The following is a 14398-nucleotide window of genomic DNA, read 5'->3' on the forward strand; positions in this document are numbered from 1 at the left end:
TAAAACCTTTACAGACAAGCAAAAGCTGAGAGAGTTCAGCACCACCAAACCAGCTTTACAACAAATGCTAAAGGATCTTCTCTAGGCAAGACACACAAGAGAAGGAAAAGACCTATAATAACGAACCCAAAACAATTTAGAAAATGTGAATAGGAACATACATATCGATAATTACCTTAAATGTAAATGGACTAAATGCTCCCACCAAAAGACACAGATTAGCTGAATGGATACAAAAACAAGACCCTTATATATGCTGTCTACAAGAGACCCACTTCAGACCTAGAGACACATACAGACTGAAAGTAAGGGGATGGAAAAAGATATTCCATGCAAATGGAAACCAAAAGAAAGCTGGAGTAGCAATTCTCATATCAGACAAAATAGACTTTAAAATAAGGACTATTACAAGAGACAAAGAAGGACACTACATAATGATCAAGAGATAAATCCAGGAGGAAGATATAACAATTGTAAATATTTATGAACCCAACATAGGAGCACTTCAATACATAAGGCAAATACTAACAGCCATAAAAGGGGAAATCGACAGTAACACATTCATAGTAGGGGACTTTTAACACCCCACTTTCACCCATGGACAGATCATCCAAAATGAAAATAAATAAGGAAACACAAGCTTTAAATGATACATTAAACAAGATGGACTTAATTGATATTTATAGGACATTCCATGCAAAAACAACAGAATACACATTTTTCTCTAGTGCTCATGGAACATTCTCCAGGATAGATCATATCTTGGGTCACAAATCAAGCCTTGGTAAATTTAAGAAAATTGAAATTGTATCAAGTATCTTTTCTGACCACAACCCTATGAGACTAGATATCAATTACAGGAAAAGATCTGTAAAAAATACAAACACATGGAGGCTAAACAATACACTACTTAATAACGAAGTGTTCACCCAAGAAATCAAAGAGGAAATCCAAAAATACCTAGAAACAAATGACAATGGAGACACGACGACCCAAAATCTATGGGATGCAGCAAAAGCAGTTTTAAGAGGGAAGTGTGTAGCAATACAATCCTACCTTAAGAAACAGGAAACATCTCGAATAAACAACCTAACCTTGCACCTAAAGCAATTAGAGAAAGAAGAACAAAAAAAACCCAAAGTTAGCAGAAGGAAAGAAATCACAAAAATCAGATCAGAAATAAATGAAAAAGAAGTGAAGGAAACGATAGCAAAGATCAATAAAACTAAACGCTGGTTCTTTGAGAAGATAAACAAAATTGATAAACCATTAGCCAGACTCATCAAGGAAAAAAGGGAGAAGACTCAAATCAATAGAATTAGAAATGAAAAAGGAGAAGTAACAACTGACACTGCAGAAATAAAAAAGATCATGAGAGATTACTACAAGCAACTCTATGCCAATTAAATGGACAACCTGGAAGAAATGGACAAATTCTTAGAAATGCACAACCTGCCAAGACTGAATCAGGACGAAATAGAAAATATGAACAGACCAATCACAAGCACTGAAATTGATTAAAAATCTTCCAAGAAACAAAAGCCCAGCACCAGATGGCTTCACAGGCGAATTCTATCAAACATTTAGAGAAGAGCTAACACCTATCCTTCACAAACTCTTCCAAAATATAGCAGAGGGAGGAACACTCCCAAACTCCTTCTACGAGGCCACCATCACCCTGATACCAAAACCAGACAAGGATGTCACAAAGAAAGAAAACCACAGGCCAATATCACTGATGAACATAGATGCAAAAATCCTCAACAAAATACTAGCAAACAGAATCCAACAGCACATTAAAAGGATCATACACCATGATCAAGTGGGGTTTATTCCAGGAATGCAAGGATTCTTCAATATACACAAATCAATCAACGTGATACACCATATTAACAAATTGAAGGAGAAAAACCATATGATCATCTCAGTAGATGCAAAGAAAGCTTTTGACAAAATTCAACACCCATTTATGATAAAAACCCTGCAGAAAGTAGGCATAGAGGGAACTTTCCTCAACATAATAAAGGCCATATATGAGAAACCCACAGCCAACATTGTCCTCAATGGTGAAAAACTGAAACCATTTCCACTAAGATCAGGAAAAAGACAAGGTTGCGCACTCTCACCACTCTTATTCAACACAGGTTTGGAAGGTTTAGCCACAGCAATCAGAGAAGAAAAAGAAATAAAAGGAATCCAAATCAGAAAAAAAGAAGTAAAGCTGTCACTGTTTGCAGATGACATGATCCTATACACAGAGAATCCTAAAGATGCTACCAGAAAACTACTAGAGCTAATCAATGAATTTGGTAAAGTAGCAGGGTACAAAATTAATGCACAGAAATCTCTGGCATTCCTATACACTAATGAAAAATCTGGAAGTGAAATCAAGAAAATACTCCCATTTACCATTGCAACCAAAAGAATAAAATATCCAGGAATAAACCTACCTAAGGAGACAAAAGACCTGTATGCAGAAAAGTATAAGACACTGATGAAAGAAATTAAAGATGATACAAATAGATGGAGAGATACACCACATTCTTGGATTGGAAGAATCAACTTGTGAAAATGACTGCATTACCCAAAGCGATCTACAGATTCATTGCAATCCCAATCAAACTACCACTGGCATTTTTCACAGAACTAGAACAAAAATTTTCACAATTTGTATGGAAACACAAAAGACCCCGAATAGCCAAAGCAATCTTGAGAACGAAAAACGGAGCTGGAGGAATCAGGCTTCCTGACTTCAGACTATATACTACAAAGCTACAGTAATCAAGACAGTATGGTACTGGCACAAAAACCAAAATATAGATCAATGGAACAGAATAGAAAGCCCAGAGATAAACCCACGCACATATGGTCAACTTATCTTTTTTTTTTTTTTTTTTTTTGCGATACGCGGGCCTCTCACTGTTGCGGCCTCTCCCGTTGCAGAGCACAGGCTCCGGATGCGCAGGCTCAGCGGCGCAGCCGCTCCGTGGCATGTGGGATCTTCCCGGACCAGGGCACGAACCCGTGTCCCCTGCATCGGCAGGTGGACTCCCAACCACTGCGCCACCAGGGAAGCCTGGTCAACTTATCTTTGATAAAGGAGGCAGGAATGTACAGTGGAGAAACGACAGCCTCTTCAATAAGTGGTGCTGGGAAAACTGGACAGTTACATGTAAAAGTATGAGATTAGATCACTCCCTAACACCATACACAAAAATAAGCTCAAAATGGATTAAAGACCTAAATGTAAGGCCAGAAACTATCAAACTCTTAGAGGAAAATATAGGCAGGACACTCTATGACATAAATCACAGCAAGGTCCTTTTTGACTCACCTCCTAGAGAAATGGAAATAAAAACAAAAATAAACAAATGGGACCTAATGAAACTTCAAAGCTTTTGCACAGCAAAGGAAACCATAAACAAGACCAAAAGACAGCCCTCAGAATGGGAGAAAATATTTGCAAATGAAGCAACTGACAAAGGATTAGTCTCCAAAATTTATAAGCAGCTCATACAGCTTAATAACAAAAAAACAAACAACCCAATCCAAAAATGGGCAGAAGACCTAAAGAGACATTTCTCCAAAGAAGGTATACAGACTGCCAACAAACACATGAAAGAATGCTCAATATCACTAATCATTAGAGAAATGCACATTGAAACTACAATGAGATACCATCTCACACCAGTCAGAATGGCCATCATCAAAAAATCTAGAAACAATAAGTGCTGGAGAGGGTGTGGAGAAAAGGGGACCCTCTTACACTGTTGGTGGGAATGTAAATTGATACAGCCACTGTGGAGAAAAGTATGGAGGTTCCTTAAAAAACTACAAATAGAACTACCATATGACCCAGGAATCCCACTACTGGGCATATACCCTGAGAAAACCATAATTCAAAAAGAGTCATGTACCAAAATGTTCATTGCAGCTCTATTTACAATAGCCCAGAGATGGAAACAACCTAAGTGTCCATCATCGGATGAATGGATAAAGAAGATGTGGCACATATATACAATGGAATATTACTCAGCCATAAAAAGAAACGAGATTGACCTATTTGTAATGAGGTGGATAGACCTAGAGTCTGTCATACAGAGTGAAGTAAGTCAGAAAGAGAGAGACAAATACTGTATGCTAACACATATATATAGAATTTAAGAAGAAAAAAATGTCATGAAGAACCTAGGGGTAAGACAGGAATAAAGACACACACTTACTAGACAATGAACTTGAGGATATGGGGAGGGGGAAGGGTAAGCTGTGACAAAGCAAGAGAGAGGCATGGACATATGTACACTACCAAACGTAAGGTAGATAGCTAGTGGGAAGCAGCCGCATAGCACAGGGAGATCAGCTCAGTGCTTTGTGACCGCCTGGATGGGTGGGATAGGGAGGGTGGGAGGGAGGGAGACGCAAGTGGGAAGAGATATGGGAACATATGTATATATATAACTGATTCATTTTGTTGTAAAGCAGAAACTAACACACCATTGTAAAGCAAGTATACTCCAATAAAGATGTTTAAAAAAAAAAACATTATGAGAGAGAGAACATTGACCAATAGCGGAGTATTCAATGTTGTTAGCAAAATAATTGCAAATAATGGTGAAAAAGAAAAAGCTGCTGGAGGTTTTTGTTTGTTTGTTTGTTTGTTTGTTTTTTGCGGTACGCAGGCCTCCCACTGTTGTGGCCTCTCCCGTTGCGGAGCACAGGCTTCGGACGCGCAGGCTCAGCGGCCATGGCTCACGGGCCTAGTCGCTCCGTGGCATGTGGGATCTTCCCAGACTGGGCACGAACCCGTGTCCCCTGCATCGGCAGGGGACTCTCAACCACTGCACCAGCAGGGAAGCCCTGTTTTTTTTTTTTTTTTTTTAACTGAATTTATGGAGAATGGCGAAAAGCCCTGTATGCTACCCAAAATATTTTAATTTCTAAAAATTCAGGTCAAAGACAGAAATGAAAACTGATTTTTTCTTAACACAGCAGAAAAAAAAAAAAAAAAAAGGATGCAAGAGAAAAGCACCGCCGGCAAAATGCTAAGTTCTGTTGTTGGCACCTGCATTTTTGCTGTTGCAAATAATCCACTTGTTTCTGGTTATCTATTCCAGACATGGCCTAGCATGATTGGGGCAGATCTTTGAATAAAGTTATTTGTGTAAAAAGTAACCTAAGTGATGCCTACATTTGGGCACATTCCTCTAGAACATTAATCATTTTCAAAGTGATAGTGAAATCCTACTTGGAAACCCAAACCCTACTCCATAATAATAATCTATGCCAGCCACATCAGAACGCCATTATCATCATCATCATCTTAAGAAACTATCTGCTATTTACTGAACACGTACTCTCAGGCACCATGCTTTCATTTTTATACAACCCTATGGCTAAAGTAATATTATTTCCTCTTATAAACATTTAACAAATAATAATTGTAATTTTAAACGTCCACTCAATCAACAAATATTGACCTTGTACTTACTGGGTGCCAGATACTCTTCTAGGACAAGAGATACCAAATAGAAAAGACAAACAAACAAAAACATATTCTATTATCTTCACACATAAATGGGGGTAGGGGTGGAGACTCTCAGGTGTAGATGAAATGTATGAACAAAAATAAAACCAGGTAAAATAAAAGAGACTAATGTTGGAACTCAACTTTTCGCTCAGTGCTTACAAACGATAATTACAGGGGCTGCAGTATCAAGTTATAGGTGTGCTAACCTCTTTTCTCAATTTTCTTATCTCAGAAATCGATTCTCTCCTTTCTCTAATTAAAAAATCTAATAATTTGACCCTGTGCATTCATCCCCAATATGGAAATGAAATGAGACTGACACCTTTTTCTTGATGATTCCTGGAAAACTGTATCTACTCTCAGCAGAGGCCTGTTGGCCACCAGTGATGATCAGAGGAATAGCTTCCAAAGGTCCAAGGTCAAATATGTCCTTGACTACTTCTGCCAGTTGATGCTATGAGGAGGGTACAGTCTATTGGGGGGCGCGGTTCAGGGGGAATGTAATTTTCTTCTGAATTCGTTTTTATGGAGGGAACAAATGATTTTATTGAATTTTGGCTATTCGAGCCATAACCTACAATACTGAGAGAGGGTAGTAAATTCAGTTCATTTGAAACATCTAAAATAATAACTTCGGCAGTTTTTTCTCAAATTCTTGTGGATTTCAGAACATTCGGTAAAATTTGACTCAATGGGTCTGATTTGAGCCCAGAAACTTTTATTAGAAAAAAAAAATCTTAAAAGGACTTCAGAGCTTTGATCAGGTTCAATATGGTAAGAATTGTAGTGAGAAAATCCGTTCTTCGTTTAAAAATCTTCCTCTGTCTATACCATGAATCTTATGAGGGTTCAGAACACAGCATTAATGCTTGTGGTACTTTTATATATTCTATGAAGCTTTGATTCTAGAAAGACTCTATCCTAGCATCCCCCCTGGCAGTAGAAATTTAGACTTTAAGCCAACTGGTAAGCAGGTATTATGGTTTGGCAAACCCTGGTTATCATTACTAGAATGTAAACTGCATCTGGATAAGACTTTTTTGTTCACTGTTGTGTTCAGGATATAGAACAGTAACTGGTACATAAGAGGCCACCCTAAAGTCAAGATAATATCTATCTGAGAGTTACTGAGAGGAGTGAATGAAATCATATATGAAAACACTAAGCAAACTACAGAATTTGAAGAGTTAGGTCTTGTTTTTGTCCCATGTTGTATTTTGCTCCAAATTTTCTAGTTACCTCCTTACTGACTCAACTTCCTCTGAGGTCTTGTCACCTCTGTGCCTAATTCTACAAGCACATTTTTCTCCTTAGCCATTATTCCAGGGAACTGAAACCATGTCACATAAACAATTTTTTCAAGACACTTTATATTTTACTAGGCTAAAGGGGAAGAGAATAAGACTTGTTTGTACCTTGAGGCACATTTTGGCTCACTGTAAGATTAAAGTGCTTTCCAACACAGCTGCTCAAGAGAAAAACTCATCAGTCTCCCAAGGTAGTGAGTTTCTGACCACTGCAAGTATGCAGTCATAGAACAAGCCTGTGGTAAAGGCAAGTGGAGTACCAGATGGTGGATATGGGGTAGGTTTTTATATCTGCTCTAATCATTAAATTAAAACAAACATTTCTTTTTATTCTGACTCATGTTTAACTACCGAATTTATTTAGTAAAAGTTTATCCAGAGTTGACTCAGTGAAACTAAATTAGGAATTGTTGTAATAATTTTCCACCTCATCTGGTTCCTACATTGAAATTACAGGTCATGCTTTCACAGCACTACAAATTACTGTTTTTCCTGTAAGCAGGTTGACTCGGATTTATTTATACATAATTTCAGGATTTCCCCCCACTAATTTCTTAATATTTGGTGACGATATTGCTCCCAGAATCCTCTACTGAAAAAAAAATAAATAAAAACTCTGCTAATGAGTTCCACTGTGTAGTTTCTCATCCCAACATCCCTATTTACTTCTAATTAAGTGCATGAGAGCAATTCAGAATTTTATCATTTCAAATATTGCCTATCCAGGTGATTCTTCATAACTATGTGAGAATAAAAAGTTTCTATAACTTTTCATTTCTTGCACATAAACCTTCATTATAATTTTGTCTCAGGAAAGTGTTGGAATTTGCTCAAAACTAAAAAGAATTAATTGCCTATCGTATTAAGGCAATTAATTGCCTAACGTGTTAAGGCAGTTAAATCATTTCATCATATGAATAACAGTGAATATAGACTCAGGGTAATATGGAAAATGAAGGCAAAGGAAGGGCAGGGTAAAAGGGAAGCTAATAATGATAGATGTTCAGTTTAGTGTTTATTATGCAGGTAGTTTTAGTATCCATTATACAGATGACAAAAACAAAGGTATAGAGAAACTATCTCACATCCTTGAAGTCAAACAATTAAAAGATACGATACAGGGTTTGAAATTAATGCATGCCTCATTCCAAAGCACATCCAAATCTCTTGCAGTTATATAATATTTGCCTTAAATATTAGCTTGATACAGACACCACAGAAATGGAGTTACAAAGTCATACACTAGCAGAAAGGATTCTTCTCTAGAAGTATATCTGGGGTGAAATTATTTGCCACAAATACCCTCTACCTTCTCTCCATTAAAAACAAACAAACAAACAAAAAAAAATAGTCTGAGAGATAAAAAAAAAACACTGGCTTAAAGAAACATGATACTTGTATCTTAGAGATAAAAGACTGTCCAATCACATTTTGAGCATCTCAATATACTAAAAGGTCCAAATGGACACAATTAATTAACATAGTGAATAAGAAGAGTGAAAAGCTGGTTTATAGGGTAGTTGCATAAAAAGATTATGGTAACTAAAACTCTGGACTAGGGTGCAGGGTCAGCCTAGGATTAATAACATGTTGTTTAATCGTTGGCATATAGCAGGAAACATATTTCCTCTCTCTATGCTTCATACTACACTTTATGAAAACAAAAAGGTAATTACATTGCACTGAGTTGTGGTGAACTTTCCAGTTCAAATATTTGAAGACGTCTATAGAAACTAAGCATGTTGTTATACTACCAGTTAATTATCCAATGGAATTAGGTATTAGCCAATGCTCTTTAAGCCAAGATAAATGTTAACAGTCTAGTACTAGTTTACATATTCTCCCTTCATTCATTTATTCAATGATTCATTCATTCAGTAAATATTTATTGAAGACTTACTATTATCAGATACTCTGTAGCTGTTGAGGAGATATCAATTTAGAGCATAAGACATTCTACCCTTGGAGAAGAATTCATAAACAGTATACATGATAATAACTAAATTATACGGTATGTAAGAAAGGATTAAATGCTAATAAAAACAAATAAAGCAGGATAAGGAAGATCTGGTACTGATGGTGGTAAGGGTTGAGCTTATTTGAGCAAAGACTTAAAGATGGAGTTAATCATGACTATAGCAAGAGGATGCATATTCCAGGCAGAGGAAACAGTTGTTGCAAAGATTCTGAAGGGAGAGCATGGCTAATGTCTGGAAGTATTCAATCACAGATTTCTGGATGGTTAGCAAGCAAAATTATTTTCTTAGGTTTAGTGATAGAGTTGCACATAACAGTGACAAACTGCAAAAACAATTAAGCAACATCTTTTTCTTGATTACTGAGACTGAGATAATGTAAGACAAAACTATTCTAGGTTTTAACAAAGAATTAGGCTCGGGTTATTAACTTTAAAGTATACAACCAACTGCTGTGTTCTTGGAGGATATTTTATTTTCTTAGGAAACCTCTCTTCTGATATATTCCCACCTCAGAATATTTGCAAGAATTCTGTGCCCTTTTCTTTCCCCATATATTGATAGGTTAGATTTTTTTTCTGTTTCTAAAGTATTTAGCGTATTATAAGCATGTGCTTAAAAACCTTGTAACTGTATCCCAAAAGTAACCATTAAGATTATTTGCTCATTGAATTAATATTTGCCAATCACTTACATTGTGATACCTTGTATGTCATGAGCTATGAGGATTATAGAAAAGTGTAAAATGTAGTCTCTGCCCTTGATGACATTAGTCTGGGAGGGAATAGAAGGCATATATACAAATAACTATAATTATAAATTAGATCATCACTGCCTTCTCTGAACTCCCACGTAGTTGTGACAAAATATGTACTTTCTGAAAGAAGGAAACATTTTATCCAAATCTTGAAGGAACAGTAGTAACAGGAAATGTAGAGAAATGACAGGATATTCAAGGAAAGAAAAAATAATATAACTAGAAAAGGTCCAGAGTTAGGACACTGCACGCACGCTTCATCTGAAGTAAAAGTGATGAGCAATAAGGGTTGACAAAATAGTATAGATACCAGACATCTATGTAGTATTAGGGTGATACAGTTTTTGTATTATTTTATTCTGAAACAGTATCCTCAAGTTTAAAATCATAGCCACATATTGTTATTGATAACTGGTATTTCTGATAGCAGTATTCTAAAGACGTAATTCCTCATTTAAACTGTTTTATTTTAAAGAGGCCTAAATACTACTTGTAAGAAATAAACTCAGGACTCCTAACATTTCTGGATTTCAGTGTAGGGTCTCAAACTGAGTTCTGTTCAAATATAAAATCCTTCCTCTTTCCCTGAAAAAGATATATTATTAATATTCTTTATAGAAAAATTTTAAAAGCTTTGGTGGCTACGAGGAACAATCCCAAGGTCACATAGTTGGCTACCCTGCAAAAGGCCAGTCTTAAAACAAGGACTTTTTTTTAAATCCAAAGATAAAGCACAACAACGAATATACCTAACAGGGTTTATGAAGTAATAAGGAAACTACACAGACGTTCTCAGCTTTTAGTATGCTCTAAAGTTTTAGGACTTAAAACTCTAAAAGTATTTAAGAAGTACTTAATAACATTTAAGATTTATTATTAATTTTAATAGTATTAATATTTTAAAAGTAGTTTGAGACTATGTTAACTGTGCTTTGTAACATAATGCCTTTGTGGGAGACAATTTAGTGTGGTAATTTTAAAACATGGCCCCAAAATTGTTTGACATGCCTCTCGTTGCAAGGTGGGGGAATATGTTCCACTCTCTTGAATGTCTATTCTCTTACTAATAAATAGTATATGAAGAAAGTGAATTATGTCAATTTCTAGACTCAAGTTTACAAAGTTACCACCTTCCACTTCCCATCTTTGTTGGGATACTCACTGTTGGAACACAGATACCAAGCAATGAGGAAGCCCAGGCTACCTCTTAGAAAGGCAGCTAACAGCCAACACCAATGTGCCAGTCATGTGAGTGAGTCATACTGGAATTGGATGGTCAGCCACATTCAGGCTATCCCAGCTGGTACCACATTCTGCAGAGACAAGCTGACCCTGACAGGCACTGCTCACATTTCAGATTTGTGAGTAAAATACATATTTGTTGTTTTATGCCACTAAGTTCTGGAATAGTTTGTTATGTAACAGTAGATAATCAGAACAGATTTTTAGTGTCTGCATGTAATGTGCTACTGTAATGAAAACTTAACACATGTGGCATTGGTTTTGGGACCAGGTGGCAGACGGGAGCTAGATAAATTAGGAAGACTCTGGTGAAAGCCTAAAGGGCCCCAGGGAGAGTGTCGAAAGACTAAAGGATGTGAAGAGGCTGTTGACAGGGTTTTATAGTAAAGAAAATAGGGAAAGTATTATTGGAAGTTGGAGGAAAGGAGACCCTTGTATGTAGTGGCTAGATTTTTGACCATGTCGCCTGCAGGTCATTCAGAAGAAAAGGTAATGTACCTAATGAATTTGATGATTAAGAGATTCCAGGCAGAGGCAGAATTTTTAAAATACCACATCACTTCTTCTCATTGACTAAACAAAATGTGGATGGAGACACATTGGCTAAAGAAGGAATTTTTCCTTCAAGACTGGTTGGGTTTGAAAATAAAACTTTTTCATTTGCAGCTTCTCCAGAGAAAAACAATTATCAAGTTAAGAAATATCTCAGTCCACCGATCAAATACAGATTGGGACAATATGATCCTTTGTTGTTACTATCTCAGAAAGATCTGAGGTTCCTCATGGGAACTTTCAGAGAGATAAAAGTCTCTGTGAAGATTTTAAGGACAGAATAATCTCCCAGATCCTCTCTGTTAAAAATCTTAAGAGTATTGACCATAGCAGTTTCACTAGATTCCCAAGGTCAAGAAGGGCTCATTGTGAAGAGATATGGGAGTGTAGCTCTTTTTTAATGGAGTGTATTATAAATGGACTTGTTAGAAACTTACAGTCTTTAAAGGAAATGTATTGGTTTTGACTAAAAGAGTGATTATAAAAGGACAACAGGAGAGATTCTTGTGGTGAGTGATGAAAGTCTCATTATGTCTTGACTGTGGTGGTATATATATGAACTGACACGTGATAGAATTGCATAGAGCTAATCTCTCTCTCTCTCTCTCTCTCTCACACACACACACACACACACACACACAGAGGACAAGTAAAACTGGAGATACCTGAATAAGTCTGGGTAGACTGTATGGATGGTGGTATCCTGGTTGTGACACTGTACTATAGTTTTGCAAGATGTTACCATTAGAAGAAGCTGTATAAAGGGTGCACAGGAACTCTCCATATATATGTATATATATATTTACAACTGCATACAAATATACGATTATATTAAATAAATAAATAATACTTCCTGATGATCATCATCTGCCTAAGACTGAAAAACCAAATATGGTTTTCAAAACTATTAACAGAAGTTTTCAAAGAAGGGAGGAACTCGCCTAGGTCAGTGCTTTTCAACTTATGGTACACACTGCAGTATGACTATCACTCGGAAACTTGTTAAATATGCAAATTCTCAGGCTCCAACTCAGACCCAGTGAAGCACAAGCAATCTGTGCTTCAATAGTCACCTCCCGGTGGGTGTGATGCATGCTGAACTCTGAGAAACACTAGCCTAGAGTTTTGTTCTGTGATAACTATTAAACGTATACTAAACAGAGCCTTGCTGCTCATAGTTACTCCACTGACCAGTAACATCAGCATCATCTGCACGTTTATTAGAAATGCAGGATCTGTACTCCAGACTTAGAGAATCCAAATCTGCCTTTTTACAAGATCTCCAGTTAACTCAAAGGGACAGAAAAGCTTAAGAAGTGGTGCCTTAGTGTATTTGCTGAACAACTACTATGTGCATCCCATGAAAATACAGCTTTGTTTCTAGTGATAGTGAGAACATTTGGGCACCAACTTCCTGCTGGGGCAGGGATATTAAACAAGTTGCCCAAGATGACACATCTTAGAAGGAGCCTAGGATTTGGGCTTGCACAGTACATAAAGGGACAACAGAAATGATCCTTCCGGTCTGGATCCCTCCAGAGCCTATGTTCATAAGCACGGTGCTCAATTGTCCAGTCTTTCTTCGTCTGTTAGTCTAGCTCCTGTGGGCCAGTTCTGGTTTCCAGCTATTTACAACAGGGAGTGTCTGAACTGCTGACACACATTCCAGAGTCAGAATAGATATTATTATTCACTCAGGCAGTTTTGACCATATCACTTTCTGGACACTAAGCTCATAACAGGAACCTCAGATACACCACCCAGGATGTTCTGGTTTCGGGATTGCAGAGTGTCTGCGTGCTCTGGTCCTCCTCCTCCCCAAGGCTCCCCATTGATCCTTCCATGTGCATCACAAGGCACAGACTACAAGTCGACAGAGTGCACATTAGCTGTAAAATAATACTATTGGGAGGCAGAGTTGAAAGGGAAACCTCTGATTGTCTCTGACTGGCTTTTCTGTCTATTTATCTTCTAAACTTCAATTCTGTGGAAGTTGCTGGCAGAACCAAGTGTTATCTGAATGCACAACTGACAGCATAAAAAATCAGTTATCATTTTTATGTCTAGGGTTTAACTTCAAGAAAATAGCAATATTCAGATTGAGTAGATGGTTTAGGGACTTCAGGGGGAGGTGTAGTTTTTTTTTTAATCCTTTTTGCCGAATAAATAGGCATAGCTAGAAAACGCTTCAAAGCTGTGAGAGAATAGATTAGGATTCTGTATATTTTTGTAGAATCTTCAGAAGTGAAATAATAAAGTTATATCAATAACAGCAAAGCACACGGCTAATGGAGCAGGGTAGACCCTCATTAATAATAGCAACTAGTGGGCTTCCCTGGTGGCGCAATGGTTGAGAATCTGCCTGCTAATGCAGGGGACACGGGTTCGAGCCCTGGTCTGGGAGGATCCCACATGCCGCGGAGCAACTGGGCCCGTGAGCCACAACTACTGAGCCTGCGCATCTGGAGCCTGTGCTCTGCAACGGGAGAGGCCGCTATAGTGAGAGGCCCACGCACCGCGATGAAGAGTGGCCCCCGCTTGCCACAACTAGAGAAAGCCCTTGTGCAGAAACGAAGACCCAACACAGCCAAAAATAAATAAATAAAATAATAGCAACTAGTATCATTGAGCATCATACTCTAGTTTCTGCTAGCCCCTGGAAATTCAAAGATGAATAATTTAGGGTGAACAATATACTATAACAATCGAATGAATACATCAAATATAACTAATTGTCAATTTCAATGTACCAGGCATGATGCTAGGTGCTAACTAGGTGCCTTCTCTACTTTAGATCATTCAACATTCCTATGATGTTGATATTATCATTCACGTTTCACAAAGAAGGAAGCTGAAGCTCAGAAACATGGGGGGGGCGGCTTTCCCATAGTCACACAACGCATATGTGGCCTAGACAGAATTCAAACAAAATGCTACCTTCCCAGAATTCCTTTCTTTTTGATGACAGAAGTACGAAAGGGCATTGAAAAGAGGTCAGGAGCAGTCAGTTGAGAAAGGAATGGGTTTTAGATTCAAA

The 14398-nt window shown here is 37.4% G+C and overlaps 1 protein-coding gene across 6 annotated transcripts in view; it reads right to left on the reverse strand.

Annotated features, from left to right (window-relative positions):
- Nucleotides 1-14398, reverse strand: part of CDH8 (cadherin 8) — a 380312-nt gene that overhangs the window by 89134 nt on the left and 276780 nt on the right. The window lies entirely within an intron of this gene.

This window comes from Globicephala melas, chromosome 19, assembly GCF_963455315.2.
Source record: "Globicephala melas chromosome 19, mGloMel1.2, whole genome shotgun sequence".
Lineage (NCBI taxonomy): Eukaryota > Metazoa > Chordata > Mammalia > Artiodactyla > Delphinidae > Globicephala > Globicephala melas.